The sequence below is a fragment of the Heterodontus francisci genome, chromosome 40 (genome assembly GCF_036365525.1).
Source record: "Heterodontus francisci isolate sHetFra1 chromosome 40, sHetFra1.hap1, whole genome shotgun sequence".
Lineage (NCBI taxonomy): Eukaryota > Metazoa > Chordata > Chondrichthyes > Heterodontiformes > Heterodontidae > Heterodontus > Heterodontus francisci.
In genome coordinates, this window is record NC_090410.1 from 11,836,180 (window position 1) to 11,856,179 (window position 20,000).

The 20,000-nt window shown below is 46.3% G+C and overlaps 1 protein-coding gene across 1 annotated transcript in view; it reads right to left on the minus strand.

Moving 5' to 3' along the window:
* Positions 1-1,899: 1,899 nt before the first annotated feature.
* rsph4a (radial spoke head component 4A) overlaps positions 1,900-20,000 on the minus strand; it is a 74,227-nt gene continuing 56,126 nt past the window's right edge. The window contains exon 7 of the transcript XR_010969810.1: positions 1,900-1,920. The gene's annotated coding sequence lies outside the window, so the exon portion shown is untranslated. The remainder of the gene's footprint in view (positions 1,921-20,000) is intronic.

The following is a 20,000-nucleotide window of genomic DNA, read 5'->3' on the forward strand; positions in this document are numbered from 1 at the left end:
GTTGTTTTCGCTGGAGCAGAGAAGACTGAGGGGTGACCTGTTCGAGGGGTACAAGATTATGAGGGGCATGGACAGGGTGGATAGGGAGCAGCTGTTCCCCTTAGTTGAAGGGTCAGTTACGAAGGGTCACAAGTTTAAGGTGAGGGGTGGGAGGTTTAAGGGGGATTTGAGGAAGAACTTTTTTACCCAGAGGGTGGTGACGGTCTGGAATGCCCTGCCTGGGAGGATGGTAGAGGCGGGTTGCCTCACATCCTTTAAAAAGTACCTGGATGAGAACTTGGCACGTCATAACATTCAAGGCTATGGGCCAAGTGCTGGCAAATGGGATTAGGTAGACAGGTCAGGTGTCTTTCATGCATCGGTGCAGACTCGATGGGCCGAAGGGTCTCTTCTGCACTGTATTATTCTGTGATTCTGTGACTCAGTGCCCGGGTGAGAGTTAGTGCCAGTGGAACGTATACCCCTTGGAGAGTGAGTGCCTGTGGTACCAGTGGCCCAGGGAGAGTCATTGCCTCTGGAACGCATAGTCTGGGGAGAAGGAGTGCCTGTGGAATCCATACCCTTGAGAGAGTCAGTGCCTTTGGAACCTGTACCTCAGCGAGTCAGTGTTTGTGGAACTGTACCCCAGTGAGAATCAGCACCTATGGAACCCATACTCCAGGGAGATTGAGTGATTATGGAACCCATATTCCAGGGAAAGTGAATGCTCATGGAACCCAAATTGCAGTGAGAATCAATGCCTGTGGAACCCATACCCCAGTGAGAGTAAATATCCATGGAACCCATACCCCAGTGAGAGTAAATACCCATGGAACCCATACCACAGTGAGAAACAGATTCTGTGTAACCTGTATCCCGTTGAGGAGAGAAAACTGGTAAATAACTAGAATATAAATAGATAACCTGGAGATACTCAGCAGGCCAGGCAGCATCCATGTAGAGAGAAACAAGGGTTAACATTTCAGGCCAGTGACTTTTTGTCAGAACTGGGCTCGATAACAGTGTGTTTTCAGTACAGCATATCATCCTAACACACTTAAAGAAATAAAGTTAATCGTAGCAATACCAATATTGCCGAAAGCTTATACTCTCACAGCAGAATATAAAAGCCATATAGAGCTTTTATATGAAGTAAATGGAACGTCGGAGTGCGGATAGTAATTTAAATACATTTACATCCTGCTCACCAGACTATAAATGATATTTTTCATATTTTATTCAGTAACAAACACCAGCTTATTGAAATGAGTGTGGGTACTTTTGGCAGGGAGTCTGAGGTTAATGATTAAGTGGTGGGTGAGACAGTTTTTCAGTTCTGATTGATTATTCATTTCCTGGACAGTGTGCAGTTTGGGCTGCACAAGGGGTTCAACAGAGTCTTCACTGCTCCACAAGATCTGTATAGCTCTCTGCTTATTCTCCATGAACTAAGGCCAGGGGAACAGTTCCCTTCATTATACACAACATGGGCATCACTGGCAAGGCCAGCATTTGTTGCCCATCCTTAATTGCTCTTAAACTGAGTGGCTTGCTAGACCATTTTAGAGGGCATTTAAGAGTCAACCACATGTCTGGAGTCACAGGTAGGACAGCAGATTTCCTTCCCTGAAGGAGCACCAGTGAACCAGATAGGCTTTTTAAACAACAATCTGGTAGCTTCATGACCATCACGAGCATTTTATTCCAAATGTATTTGTTGAATTGAATTTCCCTAGTTGCCATGGTGTGATTTGATCTCATATCCTTGGATCATTAGCCCAGTCCTACTAGCTTACGAACCCAATAACATTACCATTATGCTACCATACCTGAGTTGGTGCAGCAGGTCAGACACTGGCCTTTCACTTCTGGGAACTGGATTTGCATGCAGCTCAGACTGACAGGATGAATGTTTTCTCTCTCTTCTAGCTGTACTGATGCCTAAAGGTGGAGAATAGAATCATTCCTATTGCGATACTCCGCAGTTCTCACACAAAGGATGGTTTGGTGCAGTAGTAGCTCACCTGAAGTTTTGGTTGAGGCCTGTTGCTGGAACAAAAGTAGAGGGAACTTCACTCTACATCTGATTGCATTGACTGGGAATAGGTACAGGAGGAGGTCATTCAGCACCTTGATCCTGTTCCACCATTCAAATAGATCTTGGCTGATTTCTATCTTAACTCCATCTAGCTGTCTTGGGTCTATAACCCTTAATACCCTTACCCAACAAAAATCTATCAATCCCAGTTTTGAAATTTTCAATTGCTCCCTTCCAGTTTCAACAGCTTTTTAGACAGGGGAAGCGTTCCAGATTTCCATTACCCTTTGTGTGAAGAAGTGCTTTGTTACATCACCCTGAATGACCTAACTTGAATTTTAAGGTTATCTCCCCTTGTTCCGGATTCCCCCGCCATACCAAATCCTTTAATCATCTTAAACACCTCAATCAGATCACTCCTCAATCTTCGATATTCAAGGGAATACAAGCTTAGTCTATGCAACGTGTCCTTGTGATTTAACCCTTTCAGCCACAGAATGGTTCATGGTGGAATGGAGAAAACTGAAAGGGACATCGAAGATTCACTAGTCTGAACCCAGGAATGAGAAGTTGTCTTTTACACTGGAACAGTGGCGGGGGGGTGGGGGGGGTGGTGGGGGGGGGGGGGGGGATACTAATAAAATTAGCAAGGTTTCAGGAGGTAAATATTGAAAAGTTGTTTCCATTTTTTGGGGAGTTGACAACAATGGGCACAGACTGAAGATCATCTTTAGAAGAGTAATAGTCTTGACATACATTATATTCTAGCCAGAACATGGGAACAGGAGGAGGCTATTCGTCCCCTCAAGCCTGTTCTGCCATTCAATTTGATCATGGCTGATGGTTCAAAACCAACAAGACTCCAGAATACATGCTATCGCCTAAGAATGCCAACTCTGGCTAGGGAAATTTTGCCAGGTTGGCAAAGTGGAGGTCTCACTGGGTTTGCAACAAGACAAAAAGGTGCCTATTTTAAAGAAAGACAATAGCGAACAGTAACCGGCAAAATGATGGAAGTGATCATTAGGACCAAGAACCTGTGTGAAAATAACCTATTAAATGGCCACCTGCAAATATGCAAATAAATGGCCGTCCACAATTTATTGAACAAGAATCTGACTAACCAACCTCTTGACCTTTTAGAAAGTGACATTCCAAGAGGATGTTGGAGAATCCTCGGATCTGGATGGGGGGAGGGGGTGTAGATGGAGGGTAGATTTTCACCTTCATTGTCGAGACATCAACATTGGCGACCACGCTCTGGAAGTGGTTCAAGAGTTCACCTACCTAGGCTCAACTATCACCAGTAACCCGTCTCTAGATACAGAAATCAACAAGCGCATGGGAAAGGCTTCCACTGCTATGTCCAGATTGGCCAAGAGAGTGTGGGAAAATGGCGCACTGACACGGAACACAAAGGTCCGAGTGTATCAAGCCTGTGTCCTCAGTACCTTGCTCTATGGCAGCGAGGCCTGGACAACGTATGTCAGCCAAGAGCGACGTCTCAATTCATTCCATCTTCGCTGCCTCCGGAGAATACTTGGCATCAGGTGGCAGGACCGTATCTCCAACACAGAAGTCCTCGAGGCGGCCAACATCCCCAGCTTATACACACTACTGAATCAGCGGCGCTTGAGATGGCTTGGCCATGTGAGCCGCATGGAAGATGGCAGGATCCCCAAAGATACATTGTACAGCGAGCTCGCCACTGGTATCAGATCCACCGGCCGTCCATGTCTCCGCTTCAAAGACGTCTGCAAACGTGACATGAAGTCCTGTGACATTGATCACAAGTAGTGGGAGTCAGTTGCCAGCGTTCGCCAGAGCTGGCGGGCAGTCATTAAGGCGGGGCTAAAGTGTGGCGAGTCGAAGAGACTTAGCAGTTGGCAGGAAAAAAGACAAAAGCGCAAGGGGAGAGCCAACTGTGTAACAGCCCCGACAATCAAATTTTTCTGCAGCACCTGTGGAAGAGCCTGTCACTCTAGAATTGGCCTTTATAGCCACTCCAGGCGCTTACCCATTGTCTCCCGAGACAAGGAGGCCAAAGATGGAGAGATGAAGATGTAGATGATGTCGAGACATTGATCTAAGCCAGCCCCATTTTCAATATATTATCGGACAGTTTCTGTAAATTGCATGCAATCTGTCCTTCCAGATTACAGCACAGCCAGTGAAGAGGACAATCCTCCCCATTGCACCTGCAAAGCAGTACTGAAAGAGCATTACACTGTTGGAGGGGCCATCTTTCAGATAAGGCATTAAACTGAGGCCCCGTCTGCCCTCTCAGGGGGACGTAAAAGATTCCATGGCACTGTGTCGAAGAAGAGCAGCAGAGTTCTCTCCAGTATCCTGGCCAATAATGTAGAACTCAACCAAAAAGCACTAAAACAGTCATGATCATATTGCTATTTGTAGGATCTTGCTGTGTGTAATTTAGCTGCTGGGTTTCCTATATGACAAGAGTGACAACAATTCAAAAGCAGTTCATTTGTTGTAAAGTCCTTTGGGACATCCTGAGGTTGTGAAAATCGCTGTATAAATTCAAGTTCTTTTCTTTAGTTCACACTTCTAGAAAGCCTATAATAAAGTTCCACACGAAAGGCTGCTTTCAGAGATAGTGAGTATCTTAGGTAAAACTTAGATATGGATAAGGAATGGGTTGAGAGAGGAATCTTCAGTTACTAGTTAGAACTGTGAATTCAGGTGAGGAAATGTGTTCATATTAGTGCTAGGGGCTCCTAATCTTTCTGATCTACATAAATGATATAGATTCAGGAACACAGTGTATGTTGGTCATGATGGTATTAGAGTGGAGGAGGGTGGTGAAGAGGATATTGTAAAGTGTCACGAAGCAGTCAAGGATATACAGAAAGACCCAGACAATATTTGCAGGTGGGCAAATGGAATCCAGTACAGATAAGTGCTGGAATGGTGGGGGGTGGGGGGGGGGGGGGGGGTGGAGGCTGAAAGAAACCTATTGAAGTGATGGTAGACTCAAGACTGACCATGTCCAGTCATTGCAGGTTGGCAATGGACAGTGGAAACTGACTGAGGTACAAGAGGAGGTTAATATCCTGTCTTCTGCAACACCAGCAAATGGCCAGAGGGGCCAAACTTCCATCTTCCCCTTGGCTGCACCCCTGACCATACCCCACTGCCCAGACTGAACCCCATTTAAATATCGTGCAGAGCACCAGAATTAGTTACTTTGACGCCTCGATTGAGCCTGGGGGCAGGGATCAGCCCGGACAATGCCAAGGAGCAATCAGGAAATTTTTTTTCAATATATAATTCCAGTTTCCTGTTAGACCAGTTTGGTTATGCAGTTGATCACTCTTAACTTGATTTCATTACTGAAACAGCCTTTTATGTTTACACCAGGGACGCACAGCTGTCCCTTGCTAGAGCTCAAACTACATCATATGATGTATTTCCTTTTGTTGCGTCAGGACTGATGTCCTTGGGGCATTTCAGACAGTGATCTATACTCAGAATGGCCCCCAGGGTGGGGAAAGTGGAGTGGGAAATGAAGGCAAAAAACATTGAAACATTCAAGAGACAGATTCTGTGATAGGGGACTTTATCGAAGGTTGAGGTAGATGGACTGAATGTCCTCCTCCCTCACCTGGCTTTATCTTTGTGATTTTGATTCTAAAGCAAAAGCAATATTCACCTGAAAAAAAACATTGAGTATCAATCACATTTTAGAATACTATCAAAGGCAGGGAAGAAAATGGGGCCCAATTTGGTCAAACATTTACAGTCTATCGACCATATTTAGAACATGTTACTAGGGGATGATGGCCTCTTTGTTGCTGCACGTTGGAAGTCCATCAATGATGCTCTCGTGCTGTAGTCTATCAGTTGGTCTTGGGGTGAAGGATGCGATTGTTCTCCTGTACTGGAGTATGCACCACTGATTGCGTTAGAGGCCACTGACCATATTTCAAAACCTGCTAGTGGGCTGACAGGTGGCCATTGTTCCTCCATGTTGGGGATTGTTTTATTTGGTCGTCTCCAGGCCGTATTTCAGTCCGTGCCCCTCTGGTGACAGACAGGCATTGTTCTAAAGTGCACCAGTGCTGAGGATTGTGACTTAATCAGTGGACAGAATGGATGCAGCAACTGCCATTACACTGAACTTTCACTTCAATCACCTTCCACATCTAAAGATTTCAAAAGGGGATAGTTACATTGAATTGCACAGAATTTTACAGCACAGAAATAGGCCATTCACTCCATGCTGTTGTTTATTCTCTACATGAGCCTCCTCCCACCCTATGACATGTCACCCTATCGGCATATCCTTCTATTCCTTTCTCCCTCATGTGTTTATCTAGGCTTCCCTTTAAATGCATCTATACTGTTCGTCTCAACCACTTGATGTGGCAGCGAGTTCCACATTCACACCATTCAGTACAGTAACACATGGAACTAGTGGCATTCTCAATGGCTGGATTAATATAGGAAGCAGATGGGAGGAAATATAGTGAAAGATTCTTTCTACTGCGATTGAATTAGGAACATGATCAAGGCATAAAAGGACTAAAAAGGAAGTGAGGAGGCATATTTTCATACAAGGCGGAGAATTAGAAAATGGAATGCTTTACCACAAGGTGCTATTGAGACAGAGACTGTCATATTGTCTAAAAGGGAATTGAATAAGGATCTGAAAAGGAAGAATGTGAATGGATACAGGGAAAAGGACAGGGAGATGTGTTTAGAGTAGAAAACTCCAGTTAAAAATCTAGCAGTGATAGGCCAAGTGGCCCTGTTCTGTGCTGTTGTTTCCATAATCCCATCAGTCTTCCCAGGCAGCGGAAGCAAATCGGGAAGTATCTCCTTGACTGCTGCAGGCGATAGAACAAAAATGCAGGAATGGCGCCTCACTCCCCTCCTCTTCCATTCCACAGCAACGGTCTGCAGACTATTCGACTGTAGCAGTCGGTACTTATCCGATTCGGCTCCAGTCCAAGCCAGATATTGGCCCAACATCATTAACTGATAATTAACAATGTTATAGGCAGACAGTCGTCCCCCACACCAATAACATTGTTTTGAACTGCAGTCTTAGAGACCATATGTTAGGGAGACACAGTGGAGTGAAGTATCTACTAATAAACAATAGAGTTGGCACAGATACAGAAATCATGCAGTAGGACACAATGGGTATCATGAATGTTTAGCTCAGTGACCCTCGCTTGTGCATCATCTGTGCCAGAACAATTTTGGTCTTTCTATTAATGCATTAGCCTTGAAGTGATTTCCAAAATTTCCTCCAGAATCAATTCAGATTCAATCGGAATTCCCAGCAACTCATATCAGATCAGTGAAACCCTCATCCATGCGTTGGTTACCGCTAGACATGACCGTTCCAATATTCTCTTGCCTGGCTTCCCATCTTCCATAAACTTGAGTTCATTCAAAACACTGCCGCATATATCCTAACTCACGACAAGCTCTGTTCACCAAGCACCCAGCAGGACACATCATGTACCTCGGGGAACCATGTGTGTAGGAAGTATCTCCAACTGCTTGAGCTCGAGCTCAGGATTTCCAAGCTTGGGGAGTAGCTGGAGTCACTGTGGAGCATCAGGGAGGATGAGAGTTTCCTTAATCATACATTCCAGGAGGTGGTCACTTAAGGGTTCAGGATAGTGGATGGGCCATACGAAAGAGAAGAGGCAGGAGATGCAGGAGTCTTTGGGGTGTGTGTCATTCTCAAGCTGGTACTCAGCACTGGAGACAGCTGGGAGTGAGGATACCTTGAAGAAGTGCAGTCCAGACCATGGCACCAATGGGCAAGGGACTGCGCAGGAGCAAACAACAAAGAGTACCAAAGCAGTCATTATAAGAGATTCCATAGTTGGGGCAACAGACAAGCATTTCTGTATCTGTCATCATAAGTCCCGCATGGTGTGTTGTATCCCTGGTGCCAGGGTATAGGACTTCATGGAGATGGTACAGAATAGTCTGCAGGTGGAAGGGAGTGAGCCAGAGGTTGTGGTACACGTCAGTATCAATGACATAGCAAAAGCAGGTATTGAGGTCCTACAGTCAGATTTTCAGGACCGAGGGAGGAAGTTAAAAAGTAGAACCTCGAAGGTAGTAACCTCTGGATTACACCCAGTGCCACGTACTAGCGACAGTAGAAATAGAAAGATCGGGAGGATCAATGTGTGGCTCGAGGCGAGTGCAGGAGGGAGGGCTTCAGATTCTTGGGACATTGGATTCAGTTCTGGGGCAGGAAGCACATATTCAAAAGGGTTGCACCTCAACAGGACAGGGACAAATGTCCTCATGGGGAGGTTCATTAGTGTGGTTGGAGAGGATTTAAACTAAATTGGCAGAGCAGGCTTGAAGGGCTGAATCACCTACTCCTGTTCCTATGATTGGATTGCACTAGAGAGCTGGCATGGACCTGATGGGCCGAACAGCCTCCTTCTGTGCTGTGATGACTCTAAGACACCCCTGTGCTTGCCGACCTACATTGGCTCCGTCCATTAACACCTCAATTTTAAAATTCTCACCTTTGCGTTCAAATCTCTCCATGGCCTCCCCCCTACCTTATCCCTATAATCTCCTCCAGCTCTACAACCCTCCGAGAATTCTGTATTCCTCCAGTTCTGACCTCCTGTTTATCTTCCACCTCCTTCACTCCACCATTGGTGGTAGTGCCTTCAGCAGCCTAGGCCCTAAGCTCTGAAAATCCCTCCCTAAGCCTCTCTACCTCCCTCTCTTCCCTAAAACCTACCTCTTTTGGCCCCGCTTTCGGTCACCTGTAACCCTTATGTGGCTCCGTGTCACTTGTTGTCGAATTACACTTCTGTGAAGCGCTTTGGGATATTTGACTATGTTAAAGGCACTATACAAATGCAAGTTGTTGTTATGTATCACAGTAGTACAAAATGGTGAACACAGACAAGCATGCACCCAAATACATTACTCCGTATGCCTTGTACATAGGGAGTGACAGCTCTGAACATAGAGAATGGGACTAGTGACAAGCTTCAGAGTTGCAGAAACTATGGCAACGCAATCAGAAGGTAGAAAGGCAGGTGCCTGGCCGCACCTTGCTGCTCAGTGATTGAGGGACCCAGCTGTCTGCGAGCAAACAACATGCTGAATAAAACTGCCTGTCCACCACCTCCTGCAGTGAACTACTACAACGGGAATGCTTAACTCTCAAGCTGCTGCTCACAGTGCCTGTTCAAATAATCGCAGGGTGTCATTCAGCGTCGAGGCAATAGGACCCTAGCCTCATGGGGACAGGGCTCATTTAGATTTATTCTCTGTTAAATGTACCATTATAATCAGAACTCCCTGATGCCAACAAATTGGTTGGGCTGGTTGTATTGTATCCTGTTTCCCCTGAAAACTTCAGTCCCATTCCTAAGTAAGTACACAGTCAGCTTGTTTTATGATGCAATTGGCCAACATCATAGTAACAACATTTTCTGATATGTAACCACCAATCTGAATGGAAATTTACAATCTTGCTCGATCATTGACCTGTTGCCTCTGTTTCTGTACACATTCTCCCGGTTAAATGCCTAGCTCGCATCTGTAACTGTCCATTCCTCTTGGCGTTTTACACATTCTCTCCCTATCAATCTCCTTCCCTGCAATGAGAACACAGGAACAGGAGGAGGCCTTTCAGTCCCTCGAGCCTCTTCTGCCATTCAATGTGATCATGCCTGGTGTGTGACCAAACTCCACATACCCCTCTTTGCCCTGTATCCTTTAATATCTTTGGTTTACCAAAGTCTATCAATGTCACATTTAAAATTAACAATTGACTCAGCATCAACTGCCGTTTGTGGAAAAGAACTCCAAATTTCTACCACCCTTTGCATGTAGAAATATTTTCTAACTTCACTCCTGAAGAGCCTGGCTGTAATTTTCAGGCTATGTCCCCTAGTCCTAGGCTCTCCAACCAGTGGAAATAGTTGCTATCTCCCCTGTCAGTTCCCCTTAATATCTTGAAAACTTTGATCAAATCACACCTTAACCTTCTAAATTCCAGGGAATACGACCCCAGTTGGTGTAATCTCTCCTAACCAGTTCTGTCTGAGTCTTTCTTTAAAACACTATGACCACAGCTCTCAGAATGAACAACAACTTGCATTTATATAGCACCTTTAATATAGTAAAACGTCTCAAGGTGCTTCACAGAAGCTTTATGAAAGAAACTTGGACTTGGGGCCACATATAGAGCTTTAAGGACAGGTGACTAAAAGCTTGGTCAAAGCAGTAGGTTTTAAGGTTTTACTCACCTCAAGTCTCTGTTCCTGAATCAACTTCAATATATTGAGTCCACCCAAACCTGTAGGCAATGTTCCAAAAAGCGCCTCACACAGATAGAGGTCTTGAAGACTGCAAAGCCTACTGATAAGGTAAATATTTGAGAGCTTGTTTGCAGTAGTCATCAAGATATGAATTTTGAATGCTCAGAAAAAGAAATGTAGGCAAAGTTGGGAAAATGTCCTTACACTGAGGGCGTTATAATGTGTAATTCTCAGCCACAAACTGTTGTTGAAGCAGAGTCCATGAGTTATTTAAAAAAGGAATTCGTTTGTAAAAGAGGAATATTCAAGGGTATGGAGAGTGAGGAGAGTGGGGTTTGACTGGGTTGGGTATTAAAGGGTTTGGGGAGTGAGCAGGAGAGCAGGATTAGACTAGATGGAATATTAAAAGAATATGGGGAGTGAGCAAAAGATTGGGATTAGACTGGGTGGGTTATCAAATGGTATGGGGAGTAACACGGAGAGTGGGGCTAAGCTGGGTTGGGTATGGCGAGTGAGAAGGAGAGTGGATTTAGGTGAGGTGGGATATTAAAGTAACCCATATTGACATGGTGTTCTAGATTCTAACTCTCACCAACATGGGGTTCTAGACCTGAACCCTTGTGATGTAGTTCTAGACCCCAAACTGCACTAAAATAGGGTTCTAGATCCTAAACCAGTGTCATAGTGTTCACAATCTTAATCCTAACCCATGCTGTCATGAGGTTATAGACCCTATCCCCTGCTGACATAGTGTTCTAGACCCAAACCCACACTGCTAAATATTCTAGACCCTACTCCACACTGCCATAGGATTTTCTAGACCCTAACCCACAGTAAAATAGGGTTCTAAATGCTAACCCACACTAAAATAGGTTTCTAGATCCTAATCCACATTAAAATGGGGTTATAGATCCTAACTCACACTCTAACCCACCCTCAGAACTCTTAATCCATTCTGGTTTAGGATTTCCTGCATTACAGTTTCCCGCACAGGTGCATGTGTTGTGAGCACATGCTAATATTCAGCGATTGTTTGCTAATTTTGTGGATTGTATTTGCATATTAGTTAGATCCTGGAGGTGTATCTATCGACTGCGGAATATTCATTGTCCTTGTTTGCAGTTTCTCAGAACCTGCTGTCACCCATATCCCTTCTGTAATAATCCCTTTGAATAGTTTTACATTCAAGGGTTTCCTTGCCTATGATGGCCACTGATCAACCTGCTCATGTTAAATTCCTTTGTGTGCTGCTTCAATCAGAGGAAATTAAAACCTTTATCCTGTATAGTCCAGCTAGATAAATCCTAAATCCGAACACCAAGATCTGTTACCATAAGAACAGGAGGAGGCCATTCAGCCCCTCTAGTGTGCTCTAATATTCAGTTATATCATGGCTGATCTGCATTTCAATTCCATTTACCCAAAATTGCTTCAGAACCCTGGACACCCCTTACCTAACAAAAATCTATCAATCACAGTCTTCAAAGCTGCAACTGTCCCAGAATTCATGGCCTTTTGGGAAGAGAGAATTCCAGATTCCTACAACCCCATTGTGTGGGAAAAGTGCTTCATGATTTCCCTCCTAAATGTCCGAGCTCAAATTTTAAGATTGTCTCCTCATTCTTGATGCGCCCATCAATAGAAATAGTTTCCCTGTATCTACCCCTTTAACGAAACCTTTTAACATATTAAATACATTGAATAGATCACCCCCTCAACCTTTTATCTTGAGAAGGAACTGCAGAATTTTATTACACAGGTGGCCATACAGCCCTCTGTCTACAAGAGCTCTTCACTCAGTCCTATTCCCCTGCTCTTTCACCAAAGTATTATTTTTTCAATATGTATCCATTTCCCTGTTTAAAGTTGTTCTGGATTCTGCTTCCCTCACTGTTTCTGGTCGGGTATTCTATATACCAACGACCATCTGCGCAAGCAAAATATTTCAACTACTGCTTGCTTTGCTCGTTTCCTGCAAGTAGAGTCAATGAGAGGAAAGCCAGCAATTTGAGGAGCAGTATGGAAAGTAAAAGATGAGACAGTATCACCCTGTTAAAGTGGAGGATGGGGGTTTAGGGCTGCGCAAGCTGGTAAGTGTTGGTAAGGGAGATGGCTCACCATCTGTAGGCTAATGCTCCATCCTGCTTTAACAGAATATATTGTGAAGGGCCAGCAAATTCTAAAGCAGTGTCTTTTATATGGTGAAGAGTGCACTGGTTCCCAGGGAAGAAAAGGAAGAGTGCATTATCTTGCCTGTCCTGGTCATATTATTAAATTTTTCCCATCACTGGTCTGAAGATCTGGAGTGAGAGAGAGCTGGCGCTTGGTGTTGATCCAGGAGCGAGAGAGAGCTGGCGCTCGGTGTTGATCCCGGAGTGAGAGAGAGCTGGCGCTCGATGTTGATCCCGGAGTGAGAGAGAGCTGGCGCTCGATGATGATCCCGGAGTGAGAGAGAGCTGGCACTCGATGTTGATCCTGGAGTGAGAGAGAGCTGGCGCTCGATGTTGATCCCAGAGTGAGAGAGAGTTGGCGCTCGATGTTGATCCCAGAGTGAGAGAGAGCTGGCGCTCGATGTTGATCCCAGAGTGAGAGAGAGTTGGCGCTCGATGTTGATCCCAGAGTGAGAGAGAGCTGGCGCTCGATGTTGATCCCAGAGTGAGAGAGAGCTGGTGCTCGATGTTGATCCCGGAGTGAGAGAGAGCTGCCGCTCGATGATGATCCCGGAGTGAGAGAGAGCTGGCACTCGATGTTGATCCTGGAGTGAGAGAGAGCTGGCGCTCGATGTTGATCCCAGAGTGAGAGAGAGTTGGCGCTCGATGTTGATCCCAGAGTGAGAGAGAGCTGGCGCTCGATGTTGATCCCAGAGTGAGAGAGAGTTGGCGCTCGATGTTGATCCCGGAGTGAGAGAGAGCTGGCGCTCGATGTTGATCCCAGAGTGAGAGAGAGCTGGTGCTCGATGTTGATCCCAGAGTGAGAGAGAGCTGGCGCTCGGTGTTGATCCGAGAGTGAGAGAGAGCTGGCGCTCGGTGTTGATCCGAGAGTGAGAGAGAGCTGGCGCTCGATGTTGATCCCAAAGTGAGAGAGGGTTGGTGCTCGATGTTGATCCCAGAGTGAGAGAGAGCTGGCGCTCGGTGTTGATCCGAGAGTGAGAGAGAGCTGGCGCTCGGTGTTGATCCGAGAGTGAGAGAGAGCTGGCGCTCGATGTTGATCCCAAAGTGAGAGAGGGTTGGTGCTCGATGTTGATCCCGGAGTGAGAGAGAGCTGGCACTCGGTGTTGATCCCGGAGAGAGAGTTGGCGCTCGATGTTGATCCCAGAGTGAGAGAGAGCTGGCGCTCGATGTTGATCCCGGAGTGAGAGAGAGTTGGCGCTCGGTGTTGATCCAGGAGCGAGAGAGAGCTGGCGCTCGGTGTTGATCCAGGAGCGAGAGAGAGCTGGCGCTCGGTGTTGATCCCAGAGTGAGAGAGAGTTGGCGCTCGATGTTGATCCCAGAGTGAGAGAGAGTTGGCGCTCGGTGTTGATCCCGGAGTGAGAGAGAGTTGGCGCTCGCTGTTGATCCCGGAGTGAGAGAGAGCTGGCGCTCGATGTTGATCCCAGAGTGAGAGAGAGCTAGCGCTCGATGTTGATCCCAGAGTGAGAGAGAGCTGGCGCTCGATGTTGATCCCAGAGTGAGAGAGAGCTGGCGCTCGGTGATGATCCCGGAGTGAGAGAGAGCTGGCGCTCGGTGTTGATTCCGGAGTGAGAAAGAGTTGGCGCTCGGTGTTGATCCCGGAGTTAGAGAGAGCTGGCGCTCGATGTTGATCCCAGAGTGAGAGAGAGTTGGCGCTCGGTGTTGATCCCGGAGTGACAGAGAGTTGGCGCTCAGTGTTGATCCCGGAGTTAGAGAGAGCTGGCGCTCGGTGTTGATTCCAGAGTTAGAGAGAGTTGGCACTCGGTGTTGATCCTGGAGTGAAAGAGAGCTGCCACACGGTGTTATGTTAAACTTGTATAAGACTCTAGTTAGGCCTCAGCTGGAGTATTGCGACAAGTTCTGGGCACCGCACCTCAGGAAAGATGTGATGACATTGGAGAGAGTGTAGAAAAGATTCAAGAGAATGGTTGCAGGGATGAGGAACTTCAGTTATGAAGATAGATTGGAGAAGTTGGGACTATTTTCCTTGGAGAAGAGAAGGCTGACTGGAGAATTGACGGAAGTATTCAGAATCATGAGGGCTCCGGGCAGAGCAGGCAGGGAGAAATTGTTCCCGCTCGTGAAAGGGTCTAGAACGAGAGGGCACAGATTTAAACTAATTGGTAACAGAAGCAAAAATGACATGAGGGAAAACTTTTTCACACAGCGAGTGGTTAAGGTCTGGAAATACACTGCCTGAGAATGTGGTGGAGGCAGGTTCAATCAAAGCAATCAAAAGGGAATTAGACAGTTATCTGAAAAGGAAGAATGTGCAGGGTTATGGGGAGAAGGTGGGGGAGTGGGGTTGGAGAGCCAGTGCAGACATGATGGGCCAAATGGCCTCCTTCTGCACCGTAACAGTTCTGTGATTCGGTGTTGATCCTGGAGTGAAAGAGTTGGAACTTGGTGTTGATCCTGGAGTGAACAAACTCCCTCTACATGGCACAAGTGACACCTTTGACAGGTTTCCCAGCACTCTGTCTCTGCTGTGCTCTATTTTATCCACGAGGGTTCACAGGTCAGTCTCAGTGAAATAGTGGCATGTTTGGCTCTGCCTCAGTTCCATTTGCTGGTGCATTCTTTGGCTGCTTCCTGTGGTAGACATTCTTGTAAAGTGGCATAAAAACAGTCCTGAGACATCCAATCAACTGACTGAGCCAAACCCTGTGAATGGGTCTATGTGTTAGTGAATAGGTCTGCATATTTTAGTGAATGTGTGCGTACTTCAGTGAATGGGTCTGCGTATTTTGGTGAATAGGTGCATGTATCAGTGAATGGGTCTGTGTATTAGTGTATGGTTTTTGAGTGTTTTCGTGAATGGGTTTTTGTGTTGAAGAGATTCTTGTTTGCTCTCACTTTCTCAGCAGGAAGTTTTAGTTAATGATTGATGGGGGTGGTGAGGTGCAGTAACAGGTGTGGGCCAAGGGCATACAGTGATAATGAGATAAGGCATAGTGAGGCATTGACACAAAAATTCATTGTGTGATAACCAATACCTACGAGATAGTCAGCGTCCTGCTACCAGTTGGCTCTCTGCCAACCACTGTGCAGCCAGTGTGTACTCATGGCTATCAGGGAGTCAGGAACCCCAATCATCCCCAAGTAACCGGTTTCATCAGCAAGAAGGGCAAAGAGAGAGAGACTGCAGAAAGAGTGAAAAGCAAAGTAACAGCCAGAGTCAAACTCACTGGAGCAAATGGAGGGAATGAGTCAGGAGATAAGGCTCCTTTATAAGAACGATCTTACACAGAAACACAATGGATCAGTGTCAAGAGTACTTAAGTGCAATCTTCTTATTGTTTAATGACTTGAGTATTTTAGAAACTTCCCATTGTGTACAAATATCCGGTTCTAAATCCTGTAACTGTCACAAAACAGAAATGAAGGTTTCAGATTACAGAATGAAACTGAGGGCTTGCCTCATGAAGGACTGTTCAGATTTGTCAGAAAGGAATGAATCATCGAACAGCGCAACACAAAAGATGAAATTCAACCACAGTGGTTCAGGCACATCCTGAAACCAGTGCGAACCAGGACTACAAATATCTATGTGGGCAAAGCATGGGTCAGGAGAAGCCTGCAACAATTATTGGACACAAGACCACTGAGCTCACACATTAACAAACACAAGAGCACCGTGCTTGCACATTACCACACCCACGGGAGCACTGTGCTCACATAACATCCCCCCCCACGAGAGCACTGTGCTTACAATTTACCCCACACAAGAGCACTGTGCTCACACATGAACACACACAAGAACACTGTGCTCACACATCACCCCCACACAAGAGCACTGTGCTCACACATTAACACACACAAGAACACTGTGCTCACACATTAACCCACACAGGAGCACTGCGCTCACACTTTAACACACACAAGAGCACTGTGCTCACACATCATTCCCACATGAGAGCACTGTGCTTACACTTTACCCAACACAAGAGCACTGTGCTCACACATCATCCCCACACACAAGGGCACTGTGCTCACACTTCACCCCTCATAAGGGCGCTGTGCTCACTCAGTAACACACACAGGAGCATTGTGCTCACACATTAACACACACAAGAGCACTGCGCTCAGACATCACCCCACAAAAGAGCACTGTGCTCACACTTTAACACACACAAGAGCACTGTGCTCACACATCATCCCCACATGAGAGCACTGTGCTTACACTTTACCCAACACAAGAGCACTGTGCTCACACATCATCCCCACACACAAGGGCACTGTGCTCACACTTCACCCCTCATAAGGGCGCTGTGCTCACTCAGTAACACACACAGGAGCATTGTGCTCACACATTAACACACACAAGAGCACTGCGCCCACACATTACCCCACAAAAGAGCACTGTGCTCACACATTACCCCACACAAGAGCACTGTGCTCACACATTAACACACAGAAGTGCACTGTGCTCACATTAACACACACAAGAGCACTGTGCTCACACATTAACACACAAAAGAGAACTGTGCTCACACATTAAAACACACAAGAGCACTGTGCTCACACATTAACACACACAAGAGCACTGTGCTCACAGATTAAAACACACAAGAGCACTGTGCTCACACATTAACACACACAAGAGCACTGTGCTCACACATCAACACACACAAGAGCACTGTGCTCACTCAGTAACACACACAAGAGCATTGTGCTCACACATGAACACACACAAGAGCACTGTGCTCACAGATTAACACACACAAGAGCACTGTGCTCACAGATTAACACACACAAGAGCACTGTGCTCACAGATTAACACACAGAAGAGCACTGTGCTCACACATTAACACACACAAGAGCACTGCGCTCACACATTACCCCACAAAAGAGCACTGTGCTCACACATTAACACACAGAAGAGCACTGTGCTCACACATTAACACACACAAGAGCATTGCGCTCACAGATTAACACACACAAGAGCACTGTGCTCACACATCACCACACACAAGAGCACTGTGCTCACATATTACCCCACACAAGAGCACTGCGCTCACACATTAACACACACAAGAGCACTGCGCTCACACATTACCCCAGACAAGAACACTGTGCTCAGACAATAACGCACACAAGAGCACTGCGCTCTCACATTAAAACACACAAGAGCACTGTGCTCATACATTAACACACACAAGAGCACTGTGCTCACAGATTAACACACACAAGAGCACTGTTCTCACACATTAACACACACAAGAGCACTGTGCTCACACCGTACCCCACACAAATGCACTGTGCACACACATTACCCCACACAAGAGCACTGTGCTCACACATTACCCCACACAAGAGAACTGTGCTCACACATTAACACACACATGAACACACACAAGAGCACTGTGCTCACACATGAACACACACAAGAGCACTGTGCTCACACATTAACACACACAAGAACACTGTGCTCACACATCATCCCCACACGAGAGCACTGTGCTTACACTTTACCCAACACAAGAGCACTGTGCTCACACATCATCCCCACACACAAGGGCACTGTGCTCACACTTCACCCCTCATAAGGGCGCTGTGCTCACTCAGTAACACACACAAGAGCATTGTGCTCACACATTAACACACACAAGAGCACTGCGCTCACACATTACCCCACAAAAGAGCACTGTGCTCACACATTAAATCACACAAGAGCACTGTGCTCACACATTAAATCACACAAGAGCACTGTGCTCACACAATGACCCACACAAGAGCACTGTTCTCACACATTGACCCACACAAGACCACTGTTCACACACATTAACACACACAAGAGCACTGTTCTCACACATTAACACACACAAGAGCACTGTGCTCACTCTTGACCCCACACAAGGGCACTGTGCTCACAGATTAACCCACACAAGAGCACTGCGCTCACACATTAACACGCACAAGAGCACTGCTCTCAGAGGTTCACACACACAAGAGTACTGTCGTCACACTTTACCCCACACAAGAGCACTGTGCACACACATTACCCCACACAAGAGCACTGTGCTCACACCGTACCCCACACAAATGCACTGTGCACACACATTACCCCACACAAGAGCACTGTGCTCACACATTACCCCACACAAGAGCACTGTGCTCACACATTACCCCACACAAGAACACTGTGCTCACACATCATCCCCACACAAGAGCACTGTGCTCACACATTAACACACACTAGAACACTGTGCTCACACATTAACACACACAAGAGCACTGTGCTCACAGATTAACACACACAAGAGCACTGCGCTCACACATTACCCCACAAAAGAGCACTGTGCTCACACATTAACTCACACAAGAGCACTGTGCTCGCACATTAACACACAGGAGAGCACTGTGCTCACACATTAACACACACAAGAGCACTGTGCTCACACATTAACACACACAAGAGAACTGTGCTCACACATTAAAACACACAAGAGCACTGTGCTCACACATTAACACACAGAAGAGCACTGTGCTCACACATTAACACACAGAAGAGCACTGTGCTCACACATTAACACACACAAGAGCACTGTGCTCACACATTAACACACACAAGAGCACTGTGCTCACACATCAACACACACAAGAGCACTGTGCTCACACATTAACACACACAAGAGCACTGTGCTCACACATTAACACACACAAGAGCACTGTGCTCACAGATTAACACACACAAGAGCACTGTGCTCACAGATTAACACACACAAGAGCACTGTGCTCACAGATTAACACACACAAGAGCACTGCGCTCACAGATTAACACACACAAGAGCACTGTGCTCACACATCACCACACACAAGAGCACTGTGCTCACACATTACCCCACGCAAGAGCACTGCGCTCACACATTACCCCAGACAAGAACACTGTGCTCAGACAATAATGCACACAAGAGCACTGTGCTCACACATTAACACACACAAGAGCACTGTTCTCACACATTAACACACACAAGAGCACTGTGCTCACACCGTACCCCACACAAATGCACTGTGCACACACATTACCCCACACAAGAGCACTGTGCTCACACATGAACACACACAAGAGCACTGTGCTCACACATGAACACACACAAGAGCACTGTGCTCACACATTAACACACACAAGAGCACTGTGCTCACACATCATCCCCACACGAGAGCACTGTGCTTACACTTTACCAAACACAAGAGCACTGTGCTCACACATCATCCCCACACACAAGGGCACTGTGCTCACGCTTCACCCCTCATAAGGGCGCTGTGCTCACTCAGTAACACACACAAGAGCATTGTGCTCACACATTAACACACAAAAGAGCACTGTGCTCACACATTAACACACACAAGAGCACCATGCTCACACATTAACACACACAAGAGCACTGTGCTCACTCAGTAACACACACAAGAGCATTGTGCTCACTCAGTAACACACACAAGAGCACTGTGCTCACACATTAACACACACAAGAACACTGTGCTCACACATTAACTCACACAAGAGCACTGTGCTCACACATT